This window comes from Sciurus carolinensis, chromosome 3 (genome assembly GCF_902686445.1).
Source record: "Sciurus carolinensis chromosome 3, mSciCar1.2, whole genome shotgun sequence".
Taxonomy (NCBI): Eukaryota; Metazoa; Chordata; class Mammalia; order Rodentia; family Sciuridae; genus Sciurus; species Sciurus carolinensis.
The window spans coordinates 21862026-21877102 of record NC_062215.1 but is presented as its reverse complement, the minus strand read 5'-3'; positions in this window follow the sequence as shown (position 1 = coordinate 21877102).

Below are 15077 nucleotides of genomic sequence, written 5' to 3'. Positions count from 1 at the left end.
GTTTTAAATAATATTTTCCTAATGGGTTTCATGGAGGAGGTAGTATTCCAATTTCAGCCATGAAGGATAGTGCATCCATAGATGTTATAGGCGATTTATTTAATATGTGTGACATAATCCCATTTCCAGTTGTTCTGGAAAAACCCAGTCCCAGTGTGTGAGAACCTACTCTAAGGTGCCATGATGAGAGAGGATAGAAGAAATAAAAAAAATAGGTAGAAAGGAGATGAAAAGAAAGGACAAGAAAATATAATTTTAATCTGAAGTTGTACATACCTTTCTAGGTCTGTCATTCCCCAAGTTAGTTCTTTTCCTAGGTCTGTGATCCCCAAATTTCTGACAAATCTGTAAATCTTAAAATGACCATAAATACACTCATTTCTGAAAATTACTTTGTGCACTGTTAAATAACTCATGCAATAAATAGATTAAGCAAAGAGAGGGCATTTTAAGAAATGTATAGTTTAGGGGACTTTCCAACATTATCTACTGATCAGTCAAAGATCATACCAGCAGAAGGATTCTGAGTATGATCAGAGCATCATAAACTGTCTTGGGATCACCAGACTGAGGTCATCCCCGCATACCTTCTCATGTCCATCCCTCACCAAATTTCCTTTTAAAGAAGAGTCTAAGACTCTAAAAGCCATCTTTCACTCTTGAAACGATCCCATTCTCTCTTGAGTGTGTATCTGTTTTCCTAAATATATCTCTGTGTCTCTGAGGTGTGCAGAAATTCTTTTCCATCATATATGTCAAGGATCCTACTTCTCCTTAGTTGAGGTCCCCCTCTCTGGGACTCCTCAGACCTCTTCCAGCCACAATGAGACTAAAAGAAAGAGGCAGGCAGAGGCAGGGTTGCACAGAATGCAATTTATTAGGCTTTTTACAAACAGATACGTGTATTAGGCAAGAGCAAAACAGGTGGATCCCTACAACTTGGGTCAGTGGAAGTGGGTTTACATAATGGTCAGGACAAAAGTGACTTCATCCAAGCTGGAGTGTACCTCGTTAATCTCAAAAACTGCAGGCGTATTCTGGTGTGAATGTTCCCAGGGTCCAGTGGAAAAGTTCTACATACCACTCTAATGATTTAGTGTGAACTGGGAAATTATGCCGGGAACACAGACCAGGGGCAATCATGGCAGTTATCATGTAAGGTGGCTACAGTCTAGACAAGTTGAATCCTTATTGTCACTTAACACACGGGACACTATTGAAGACAGGTGCAAGAGAGTTTGCTTTGAAATAAAGAAAAATGAATTGAGGTGGCATTCATATAAAATCAATTGTAAAATCTACAGTCCGCTGGCATTTAGGACATACACAGTGTTTTGTAACCCAGACTGCTATCAAGTTTCAAAATATTTTCATCACTCCAAAAGAAAACCTATACCCATTAATTTGCTACTTCCCATTCCCCCCTGTCCCAGTTCCCTGGAAATCACCTATTTGCTTTTGGAATAGCAACACTCTTCATAATTGCCAAGAAGTAGAAACAACCCAAGTTTCCATTAAAGGGCGAATGGACAAATTGGTGCTAGGTATATACAGTGAAATAAGAACCAGTCACAATAGGGAATGAAGCCCCAGCACAGGTTATGGTGTAACACTGCACCAGTAAAAACCTTACACTGGCCGGCACAAATATCCCATTTTATAGACTTCTATTTATATGAAATATGCAGAAGGAATGCAAAGTCATAGCCAGATATGAGGAATCACATCCTTTAATATTTTTTATTAATTCCATCCACTCTTCTCAGTTCTTACATTTTGAGGTCAAATTGTGCATGTCCTATATTACTTTGGAAACTTCCCTAATTCCCTCTTCAGGTCAACCCCTAGACTTAGTGCTTAGTTAAATGCTTCAAAAAAAAAAAAATGAGTGAACATAAGAGTTGACAATCTTTTATCGACTTTTTGTTTTATCCTCAAAAGGAATTGATTGTCGTTAAATGGCTCTTAAAAATATATTTTGAAGGATGGGGGTTGTGGCTTTGTGGTAGAGTACATGCTTGGCATGCATGAGACCTTGAATTCAATCCCCAATGCCAAAATGAAAACAAAACAAACAAAACAAAAAAACAAAAAACAACCCCAAACCAAAACAAAACCAAAAACCAAAAAAAAAAAAAAACCAAAAGCAAAAAACCCAATATTAAACAAACAAACAAAAATATAAACCCAAAACCCCCAACTTTGAGTTTTGGAAATGTTCATGGCAAGTTTCAAGTTTGCTTTGGTTTTCTAATTGCATAACCAGAAGAGGAGTTGCTCACTTAGGGATTACTGTTGTATATTTAGGATGGAATGATAATCTTTTCCTTTTGGGCGTGAGACCATGTTCAGATTAAAGACATTAATACGGTATAACCAGTAATTATTCAGCTTAAGGCAACTTAATTACCTCTATAGATCATAGCATTTACATGAATATAATACTTCTACTTCTGTAAATAATTTTGAGCCTTTGGAGAAAATGCTGTGATCTGCAGTTTTTACTCTCAAAAACCATTACCCTTGGAACCTCCCAAAGTAGCCACAAGACCAGTGACACATGCCTTGGGAAATGGTCATTGAAGTCAACGCTGTTTGGAAATTAGAGGGATATGCTTAGTACTTCTTGATAAATCCTTGGTGTTAATCTTTCCCGCCCTTTTTCTTTTCTTTTCGTGGTACTGGATGGAACCTAGAGCCTCGTGAGTGTTAGGCAAGTACGCTACACCCGCCCATCAGTGTTCATCCTAAAGACTGAGGAAAACAGAATTCCTTCATCTACATCATTCTGTATGATACCTGGGATAGCTCCATTAGCTTTTTACTGTACTGGTGCCTTTGTATCGTTAGCCATCAGTAAGTTTTGTGTCATCTCTGAGAAATAGTCTGATAGTAAGATCAGAGAGTGTGTAATTCATTTACAACTGTGTGATCTCCCACAGTTTGGAGTCTGTTACGCCATGCTCTTTGGTGAAACCCAGTGTTCTGAAATTTGTGAACATTTTATTATTTCCTTGTAAGTTTTTGGCCCCTTGTTGGATTTCTGTTTTTCTTTGACTTCTTATGCCACTGGCCCATTCAGGAAAAAAAAGAAAAATAAGCTTAGTAGATTTTCAGTTGTCTTTTGGCTCAAAGACCAAACATTTATATTTGGAAATTTATGAGCTTTCTGAAATTTAATCCAGCCTATATGAAAAACAAAATAATTGGCAGGGCAAGAATAGTAGATTAGTTATTCCACACTTGGCCACGCCTTTGATAAATATTTTTCACACTGTTGCCTTGGGAGAAATTCATTATACTAAGTCATCAAGCTTCAGCTCCTTCTTAATTGTTTTTCTCAAGTGTCACAACTCATGGGTGGCTCAGTGCCATCTGTCATTGTTGACTCCAAGGACGAATCTGATATGTTGACATACAGGCGCCACAAGCTCAGTTACCTTTAAAAATCATTATCTTTGAAACCTCTGCAAGTGGCCACAAATTGGTGACTCATATCTTCAAAGCAGATGGTCATTAAAGTCGGTACTGTTTCAGAATTAGTGAAGTGTTTTCAGTTCTCTTTGAGAAATCCTGAGCGTTCATCTTAGAGATGGAACAAAATAGAACCTACCATCTTTTCAACTTGGTGTGATTCTGTCTGAAACCTCTGTGTGCTTAGTGGTACCACCTTATTGTTGTATTTGCATACTTCAGGTGACACCATGCTCTGCAGGATTCCTTTCTGATCATGGCACGTGTCTTTTTTGCACGTTACTCACTTCTGGAAAGGACCTCTGTGTGTGGTTCTTGGGTTGAGATCATTCACATCTCAAGATATAATATTTAGTTTTGAATTTCTAAAGTTTTGATCATTGTAAAGTGATTTTAGAAACACATACACAAGTTTTGAACATTTATCAGTTGGTGAGGACTTTTGTTAGGGATAATGGATTTTCATAGAAATAAAGACTATTGTGTTTCCCATGCTTTCTGTATATATCTTGGCACAATTTGTAAGCAGTTGTCTATTTGTATTTCTAGTTTTTCTAATTTCCATTTTTTTTTGATTGAACCGATGTAGCTTTGACTGAGCTGCATCCCCTCCCCTTCTTATTTTGAGATAGGTCACTAAATTGCTGAGACTGGTCTTGAACTTGGGATCCTCCTGCCTAAGCCTCCTGAGTTGCTGGGATTACAGGTGTGAACCACCATACCTGGCTTCTCTGTTTTTTTCTATTGGATATTTCCAGTTGGGCGTTCCACGGTCAGGTCAAACTCAGTACACCTATGACTTGTTGTATCATCTTTCCTTCTAATTCTTTTCTTCACTACAACTTTCTAATTTTTATTCCACCACAAAATTTTAAAATTTTTGTTTACCTTGTCTTAGCTCCTTAAACGCTAATAGTTAACCAAATCTTGTCTCAGATTCTCCAATTCTCCCGCTGCCCCCACCATTCCTAGCAGATGTGAGCTCCAGTTGCTTCACATCCTTGTCAACACTTTATATTGTCTTTTTAATTTTTGCTTGATGGACTGTGGAGGCTTTGGGGGCAGAAATAATATTTCCTTCATCCCGGATCCTCCAGGGCTGGGCATGATGCCTGGAACTCACAAACTGTATGTTGCATAATAAATAAATAGTAATAAGTGGGTAGTAAGCACAAGTAGGGGGCGCAAACCACATCTGCCTGGGGCAACGGAGGGAGTTTTCACAAATCAAGCAACTTTTGAGTTGGATCTTGAAGAATGAATAGGAGTTTGCTGGGTAGAGCAGGTGGAAAAGAGGGGGAAAAAGAAAAAAAAAATAAGGGAAAGAAAAAATTACCATGGTATTGAGAGCATGGGCTCTGGAGCTAGATTGTTGAGGTTGGAAACTTGAAAAGTTCCCTTGGCAGCTGCCCTGGACAAGTTATTTAATTGCTCTGTGTCTCAGTTTCCTCATCTGTGAAATGGAGAGAGCATCAGCCTACCTCACAGGGTCATAGTGAGCGTGGAATTAGTTGATGCACATAGAATGCTTAGAACAGTGGCAGCATGTAGTTTATGGAGAGGGGAAAGTTTAGGGTGCAATGGGAAGCTGTTTTGGCTGGGGCTTATGGCACCTACGCTGGCAGGGGGTGGGGTGGTTAGCAGGAAAGAGGAAGGAGAGCTAAGTAGGTTGGAGCCAGATGGCAGAGGGTGTCCCAGGCCATGGGAAACCACGCGCAGTAGCAGCGAGGAAGCAGAGAGTGTGTTTGCAAAGCACTGGGAGGACGTGATCTGCAGTTAGGAGGGGTGGCTACGGTGTGGACGATGGACTGACAGGTTCAGACAGGTGGCGGGAAAAGTTCCAATTTTTTTCACTGTGACCCAAATACACAAATGTAACCAATACACAATGTGTACCCATTTGTAGGATGAAAACTTTTGTAAAATGATATTTACAATTTATCAACTATACGAAAAACCATTTAAACCAATACCATGCGTAACATGTACCTTGATATTTTCCATTCTATTCCATTTAAAAATGTTGATTGTATCCCAGTCTTTTTAACTCAGGAGTTGCAGCCCGCGGTTAGAGAAACATGGCCTTCAACTAACCTGCACCTTTAAACCGTCTGGTTTGGTGGAGCTTCCCTCTTCACTGAAGTATCTTACTACCTCCACTTAGTCCATCCCCTCTTCCTCTTCACTTCCTTTGACTTTTCACAGTAAATATAATTGCAAATGTCTCCTCACATTTTGAATTGAAGAGCATCAAAACAAAACCACTTAAATGTGACGTAATAGTGGCTTCTAAGACATCATTTATTATTTAGCAAGGTGCAAACTGGAAAGAAAACAATTACAGTGCTGCTTTGACAGATGTCTCAGTATTACTGTTCCTCTGAGTATTGATTTGTAGATGACTTTATCTGCTTAATACAATAATGTTTTCATATAAAAACAGTTTCAGACCTTGGGGTATACTGTCATTCTGAAGAAAATGAAATAGGATAAAGGAAAGTTTTTTTTTAAAGAACTTACCTTTGATTTTATTTCTTTTTGATCCAGGTTCAAACTTACAACTGAAAAGAAATATGATAGTGTTGCAGTCTTGTTTTGATTGTTTTAGGTATTCATTAAAATTATAACATCTGGAATGGTTTTTAAGAGCTCTAAATTGGAACCACTGAACTTCAGCTTTTTGTATATTTTTTTATTTATCCTCTTTTGAATGGGATCACTCCAAAGACTACTGAGACTATTGTGTGTTGAATATAATGAGCTTGTTGACATAGAAGGGAGGGTAGAACAACAGCTCTGCCCTGTCTCAGTCCAATCAGGCAAAGTCCACGGAGTACCTTGAACCTGGCAGTAGTGTGGGACTAGAAGCTGGGTTCCTAAATGAAGTCCCTAGTCATTGCCTCCACAGAGCAGAGATGAGGTATTGAGAATAGTACTTAATGGATGGGCCCTGTGGAAGTTTGTGCAGTCCCAGAGGTACAACATCGCTGCATTTAATTAAGAATATAAGCCAGGTGTGGTGGCCCACAACTGTAATCCCAGTGGCTGGGGAGGCTGAGGCAGGAGGATTGGGAGTTCAAAGCCAGCCTTAGCAATTTAGCTAGGCCCTAAGCAACTCATTGAGTTTCTGTCTCTAAATAAAATACCGAAAAAAAGGGGGTGCCGGGATGTGGCTATGTGACTAAGTGGTTAATTGTCCCTGGGTTCAATCCCTAGTACCAAAAAAAGTAAAAAAAAGTAAGTAAGAGTAATGGATAACTTGGATAACTGTTCTTGTCCCCAGTATTCCCTTCCCCGTTTTCACCAAACATGAAGCTTCTCACATACCAGTCCTGCCCTTCAAGCAGGTAGTGGCAGATCGCGATCTCATTCTCCAGGTGTGTCTTGATGTCCAGGAACTGTGGTTGGCTTGTGTTCTGTCTCTCGTTCTCAGGGTGGACTTGAAGGAGCTGGGTCTTCAGGGTGCTGACCTGAACTTGGGTTGGCAAAAGCCGAGTCTGGGACTTGGCCTCTCACTCTGTTATAGGGCAGTCTTCAAAGATGTCTTCTGAGGATAGGGTGTAGTTTGCTAAAGAGAAGAGATGAAGTGAAACGTGATTTGGGTAGATTAGTAACAGACGATATTCCTGTTCACTTTCCAAGAAGAGAATACACATTGTACAGATGTTTACTCTCTTCTGGTCAAGTAAAACAGAGATCATCTCTTCCATGTGGGTACCATGTTTCAGGGGGTGGAGTTTTGTGATTTCATGGGAAGAAGCTCTCTCAGACCCCCTGCGTCTTTCATACCTTAGCTGCATTTACAGTGAGGATTTGCTTTCCTGGAGTAGGAAAATCCTGCTTTCTTAAGATATAGCAGTGATTCTCGAGGGAGCATTAAGCTTTCCTTCTCACTTGGCAACCGCTGGAGATATTTTTGGTTGTCACAATAAGTGAGGGAGATACTACTGGCATCTACTAGGTAAAGGCCATGGCTGTTGCTGCTAAACTTCCTACAACCCACAGGACAATCGACTCTACCTCCAAAGAACTGTTAGGTCCAAATATCTATGGAGTCAAGATTGAGACACTCTGCTTTAAAACTTGACATTAGGATTTCATATATTACAAAAGTTTCAGGAAACTACTCAAATGAGGGTGAGTTTGATCTCCTTTGAATTCCCTGTAATGTCCATCTTGATATTTTTCTGATTTTTAAAAAAGTTCACTTGTACAGAGTTGCAGATTTTAGAGCCAGGAAGTACCTTACGTACAACTCACCAACTTCTTATTTTATAGATGAAGAAAAAGGAGGCCTAGAGATGGATATTTTTTCCAACAGTTGCTTATCTAAGGTTACTTAGTGAGTTTACAGACAGCCTGGCACCGAGGCTCAGGTCTACCAGATCAGTGCAAAATATAGCAACTTGCTAATGCAACTTAATTTAATAAAAGTTTCTCAATAGTTAATGTGTATTTTCCAAAAGATAAAAAGATGACATTGCTATCCTGGTTCCTATCTCACTGATCCCAAAACACTGGATGGCGAGTAAGTGCTTATCATGAACAATCTTACTTTTTCAGAGTGTACTTGAAAATTTATTTTAAAAGCAAAACACTGTTACTCAAGTTTAAGTGTATTAAATCTTCTTAATTAAAAAAGAGCACATATACTTCTGGATATTTAATGGAATCCTAGCTGACCTACATTCAGACATTTTATCTAGATTAATTCTCTTAAGCTTTTAAACAGGAGCCCTGCCTTACCACCTACCTGGCGAGAGAGGAGGTGATCTCATTCTGAATATGAGCCAACATTTCCCTAACGGCAATCTCATGCTGACAGTTTCAGTATCTCAGCTAATTCTGTGGCCAAAGTATTTGCAAAACTGGGCCTCATGTGTGCAATTACTAATTTGACTTCCAGATTTTTCATACATTATATGGAAAATTTCTTGTGCAATTTACTGATTGAAGAAGCCCAAGATCTTGGATTTTTCTTAAGATCCTTTAAAAATAAATGGTAGTAGGGAGTATAGTATATTAGAAGCATATTGCAGAGAACTCATGTGAAACTATGAAATTGTCTGTGTAGAGAATTGGTTTATGCTAGAACTTCTCCAGGGGGAGAGTTCTATATACCAGGGCTGCTATACACTGTAGTTCTGTCTCCAGGGTTTGAAATGTCAGCTTCTGTTAATTTGGTCTTACTGGAATGGAATGCATCATCATCAGCAGCATCATCAGCATTATCAGCAGCAGCATCAGCAACAGCAATGTGCTGTTGTAGCACTCTACTCTGAAATACCATTCTCAAAACAGAGTCATTTATCAGTGAAGCAAAATTGTCCTAGATTTTCTGAGCTTTACTGTATTTTTAGTTTATCTGGTTGTTGAGCCTCATTTCAGCATCTTGGTGACTGTTAGGTGTGGCTTCATGGTGAATGCTCGTGCCATTGAGGGGCAGAGTGAGAACATCCCTAGGTGCTGTGACCATGTCTACATGTACATCAGAACCTATAACAGTTCCCTGACCTGTAATTTCTGGAAACAACCATTAAGGAATTCCACCATCATGGCAGGAGAATTTACTTCCTTTATGAGTGTTTCCCTTCATCTCATCATTAGATTTGAATTGAAAACAGGAACTAAGTAAGAAAGAGGAAAGTTACACTTCAGTGGATGGGCATATACATTTTCTTAGTTTTTCTTGGGATAAATTGACTCTGGTAGAGTTTCATCTGATTCCCTCAGCAGTCTTGGGCAAGGTCAGATCCCTGGGACTCACTGCATGTCATTGATGTGAACTTTGGCCTTTGGGCATAGGATCAGTTCAGTCTCAAACCTGGAAAAAATTTCAAATGCTTTCAATGGTCTGCTTGTGTTAGTATATCTTATTTAAATCATCTTGCTAGGGGCTGGGGAGATAGCTCAGTTGGTAGAGTGCTTGCCTTGCAAGCACAAGGCCCTGAGTTCAATCCCCAGTGCCGAAAAGAAAAACTTGCTAAAGAAATATTTTAGAAATGCTAACCTTTAGTTAGTTAGGATGGTAAGGCATGCAGGATGCCAAAAGCTTTGGGGAGGAATCTTTTCAGTATTTTATATCTTAGGACACAGTGGTCATACCTTGTTTGTCTTGCATGTTGAGGGCCTTCTACACAGGCACAAAGTAGTGAATTAATTAAGAACCCTCAGAAATAAATGATGGCTCTTTTCAAGAACTTCACTCGAAATAACCTAAGTAAAAATTCTTACTTATAAAACATAAATGAAGTGGTGCTTCTTTGTTTGGGCCTACAATCACCCTGGTGTTCTTACAGATAATGAGTTTCTGTGAGATTTTTAGCTAGAATGTTTCTCCACATTTAGGATTTCATTACTTTATAAAAAGGAAAATACTCTTTATAACTTGTGATTCCAGTATAATAAATAAGCATGTCTTCATGTTGTGATTATCTCCATGGCTTATGTTTCCATTGTGCTTTAAAAGGAATCCACACCTTACTTTTCTCTCAAGTACTCAGCTTCGGGTTTGATGCTGTCAGTCAGAGGCATGAGGTTGGCATGCTAATGGTTGTCTCTGAAATCTGGAAAAGCAGGATACTAAGGAGTTTGTTAGGCTCACGCTCTGAACTGCCGTAAGCTGATGTTTAGTCATGTTCATTTCAGGTCCTTCAAAGGAATTTTATGTAATTTATATTTTATATATTTTTATATTTTGTGGTTCCTCAGTACCAAATTCATTAAATAATTGATTAAATATTTCTTCATAGCATTCATCTCTGCATTTGAGAATAAAATAACCACAGGTGATTTACTTAGTTTTATTGATTTTTGGAAACTTTCTATAATTCTTTAAAATGAACTATATAAAAGTAAGCAAATTAGAAAAAAATAATGTAACTAAGAGGTACATTCTATTGCTCATTTCGAGAAAAATAAAGGAGTAAGTGTAAAATATTGCCAAAAGTGTGATTCTTTTGCTCAGCACTAGTCAAGTTTTCTTACCTTAGTTTAACATTCATCAATTATTCAGTAATTGCTATACTTCGGTTCTGAAATGTCCTCCCTAAGTCTTGTGTGTTAGAGGTTTGATCTCTAAAGTGGCAGTTTTGGGAGCTGGTGGGACCTTTAAGAGCTGGGGCCTGGGGGAGGTCTTCTGGTCATTGGGGGCATGCCCTCAAAGGGGACCATGGGACCCAGTTTCTTCCTCTTCTACTTTTTCATGTCCTGGCCATAAGGTAAAGAATTTGCTCTACCACACACTCCCCACCATGATGTGCTGCCTCTCCACAGGCCCAAAGCAATGGGGCCAATCTGTCAGGAACTGAAACCTCTCAACTATAGAACAAGATAAGCCTCTCCTCTTTTGTTGCAGTAACAAACGCTAACTGTTGTGGTTTAGATACAAGGTGCCCCCTGCAAAAAGCTTTTGGGTTCAAGCAGGAATGTTTGGAGGTGAGATGATTAGAATATGAGTGATGTAACCTAATCAGTTCATCCTGGTTTGAAAGAACTGACTGGGTGGTTTCCCCTCCTCCCCACTTCCTAGCTGTCATGGGGTAAGCAGCTTTCCTCTGCAGGGCCTTTTAGTCATGATGTTCTGCCTCACTTTGGACCCAGGCAATGGAGGCTGCTGACCAATAGGACTGAGGCCTCTGAAACCATGAGCTCCCAAATAAACTTTCCCTCCTCTAAGTTGTTCTTGTAGAGTATTTTGGTCAGAGTGACACAAAGCTGACTAAAATACTGACCAACACAGCAATACTTCTTATAATCTTATTTTTCTTCTTGAGCATCAGCCCCAGGCTCAAATTTCCTATGCTGTTTTACCATTTTATATTCAAGCACAGCATTCAGCTGTTCCAGAGCTCGAACCTTGTCTGGGGAAATTGTGAGATGGTCACTTAAGGTTTCACATTGTTCCCATTACTAAATAGTCCATTCTCAACTCCTTCCAAGTTGGTATCTCCAAAGGTTTTAGAAAAATCTCCACCTGAGGAGCCAGTTACACCACATTTCTCTGCTACAAATTCTTCCTTTCCAATGACCAGAATCTAATGGCCATGGACTTGATTTTTGGGCAGAGTATGACATGATGAAGGGACTTCAACCATGCAAAGTTCAACACATGTAAAGGGTGTTCAGGGAATTATCAATTAGTAATTCCTTTTTATTATTGATAAAATTGGTTGTCTCAACTCTGATGTAATCACTTTAAGGATTTTTAGTGACATACTAAATTATTATTTTATTAATTATTTGTTAAACTCAACAAAGCATCTTATTTACTTAAAGTCACACACACATACACACACACACACACACACACAAAAAAACACAAAACCCCTTCTGGTATTTATTATTTTATATCAAAAAAATGAAGTGGCTGATATTTATATGTTATCAGCCTAATTAAACTTGATTTTCCATTATGGAATTTTTGCCTTCACACGTTTTCATGGACGGTGCCTATAACAATTCATTTTACTTTGGAATTACATGATAACACAATTTAAAATTTCAGGAATTTTAAGGATTTCTTATGAAGTAATAATGGTGAATCCTTAGCTTATGTATCCTGTGCATTTATTATGAGGAATATTTAAGAATAAAATTTAGGAAGGGAAATTGTCAGATTCATTTTAATATTCTTATTTTTCCCCTTTGGAATTTTGTCAATTGTAAAAAAACAAAATTTAAAAATCTCCTCAAATCCTGCCTTGGAATTTTGAAATGACGAATGATAAGTAACTTTCCCCTTATTTTACAAAAGTATAGAACCCTCAAGAAAGTGAAAGAGGAATGGAGAAATGGATACAATATAGTGCCGTGGTTGATTTAGTGTTAAAAAGCAAATGTGTGCGTTTCTTTAGGGTTTGCAGTGACTGTATCTCATTCTCCTTGCAGTTCTTTGGTTTTGGGGAACAGAACTCCGTTATTTCCATATTATCAAATGCATTTTTCTGTATAACATGTACTGTCAAAAACAGTGAGATAAACCCATAGGTTGATGGAGGATCCTTCTTTCGTTCCTTCCTTTTCTCTATCTCTCATAGTTAATAGAAGCTGCCACGCACAGAAAGATAGTATTTTCTGGTAGATAAACTTGGTGCAGATGATGTTCTTTCTTTGGCTTTAGCTTCGTTTTACTTCAAGGGAGAGTACATCTTTGTTCCTATGTCTTTGAACACCCTGCTCATTAAATGAACATTTCTTAAAATTTTGTCAAAATTGAAACAACACTTATAACAAAATATTCAAATGACATATTTAGAAAACATATATATCAAGATGACATTTGTTGCTATGTGCAAGCATAGGGGTATCAGTGAAATACTATTTGTATTTTAATTTTTGTTGTTTTTTTAAAAAATAAAAAAAGTTTATTTAATATGCTAAATGAGAGAAGTGAAAATATGTATTAAAAGATCTTTCAATGTGAGATGATGACTCCAAATGAGTAAGATTTTGTAAACTAAGTAGAATTTTAAAAAATGAAGTTCTAAGGGTGAAATGGCGCATGCTCGTCATCTCAGTAGCAGGGAGGCTGAGGCAGGAAACTCTCAAGGTGGAAGCCAGCTTGGACAACTTAATGAGACTCTATCTCATACATTAAAAAATAAATAAATAAAAGGGCTGGGATGTAGCTCCATGATAGAGTGTTTGCCTATCGTACATGAAACCCTGGATTTAATCCTCAGTACCGTGAGAAACAAAGCAAAACTAAACAGAAAACCTCTTTGAGAGTCAACAAAACAAAACATCAAATGAAGGAGAAAGTTTCTCTGCAAAGGCCCTAGTTGCACCGGGTTTGTGAGTGAAACATGGTTGCTGGTGTTAGACTAGGGGAAAAGTTTTGCAAAGCCTAGAGGTCAGCCTCCAGTGCCTCTCAACCTTGTGTTTAATTCTGGGTGCCATATTTTAGAGAGCTATTTAACTGGAAATATGTTCATTATATCCAAAACATGTGTTCCGGATAATGAAGAGTATAGGAAACAATGTCCGAGGAGACACGGCCAAAGAAATCATGATTTTTTTGTCTAGAAATAAAGAAGACACGTGGTCATTTAAAAATATCTTCTCAGACCTGAACCAGCATCAAAGAACTGGAAGTTACACAGAGAGACAGGCTTGGCTCAAAATAAGGAAAACATTACTAGTCTAGAACCTGTCCTTAAGTAGAATGGGCTGCCTTTCAAAGTCATGAGTTTTCCCAGTTCTGGGCACTTTCAACTCAGGGAACTATCTAGAAAGAATTTCTGGTCTGGGTGGGAGGCTAAAGTAAAAATCACCGCCCAACTTGTTTAAAATTCTGTGATTTTTATGTTGCTAGGATTGTAATAGAAATCACAAGCACTGATATTGGATCTTCATGGAAACTTTTGGGTGTGGAACACCCAGTAGCGGGGGAAAAAATTACTTCATTTTGACATGGTGCAACACAGCCCTCATTTGCATAAAAGCCTTCATGGAGATTTAAAAACGTGGCTTCTTGGTCTTAGACAAATTAACAAAAAAACACTTGAAATAATATATTTACAGATAGATGCAAGCGATGAGAAAAGCCAAGGGCATTGTGCGTTTCTAAAGATGAGAGTGTTTTTAATTAATTAATTGAGAGAGGTTGCGATAGTTATGGAAAACCCAAGGTCACCAAATTCCCGGTGTTAATAATCTCAGTTATAAATGTGTTGGTAAAGGTTTTTCAAGGATGAGAGAGGATGCTGGAAAACTGTGTGATTACATTTCTCAAAACATATACATCAAAACCAAATTTTCTTTTTCTTTTTCTTTTTTTGGTTTTGTTTTTAGACAAAATCCTTTGCAGATCTGCCACTTTATTACTGTGGCAATTTTAGAATGTTTTTTTGCTTATCTTCCATATCTTACGCATTTTTTGCTCATAAAAATGTAATTTTCTATAAACTCTGCCCCTCTGCCTCAGCACCACCTGTGATGTCATTGTGAGGTTCTGAAGAGGCTCCTGTCCTACTTAGAAAGCTGGTCTCTCTGGTTTTGCCCTTGACTTGGAATCTTGCTTTAGTTTTAATGGCCATTGGGGCATTTGGTAGGTATCCTGCTTTAATCCTGAGCTTAGGTTTTTTTTTTTTTTTTTTGGTTGTTAGCTCTTTTGGTCTCTGACCTCAACAGCTTCCTCCTCTCCATGTTTACAGAAAACTGTTCTAGAAATTCTGAAGCTTGCCTGTTTACTTCAGGTGGGAGAGAAGCAGTGTGGGAAAAATGGAAACATATATAGTACTTTTGAGGTACCGTTCACAGAGCGGGTCACTCTGTGAGTTTAGGATATGACTCTATAGGACTTCCCTGGTGTTGGTAGAATGGAAAAAAACACAATTGTGGAATTGGAAAGACTGGGCTGCAAATTCTAATTCTTTCCCTTTCCCTCACTTGCTGTGTGACTTGGAATAAATGGTCTCACCTCTCCAAGATCCATTTTCTTCATCTGTGAAAAGCAACAGTAAGACCTACACAGGGTTTGTGATTAGGTGGACTAAAGCGTACCAAGTATTTATATACATAGTAAGTGCTCATGAAATGTAAATTTATTTTCCCCTTCTAATTTTTCTCCTCCTCTTCCTTTGGTTTTCTTGAAAAATTAT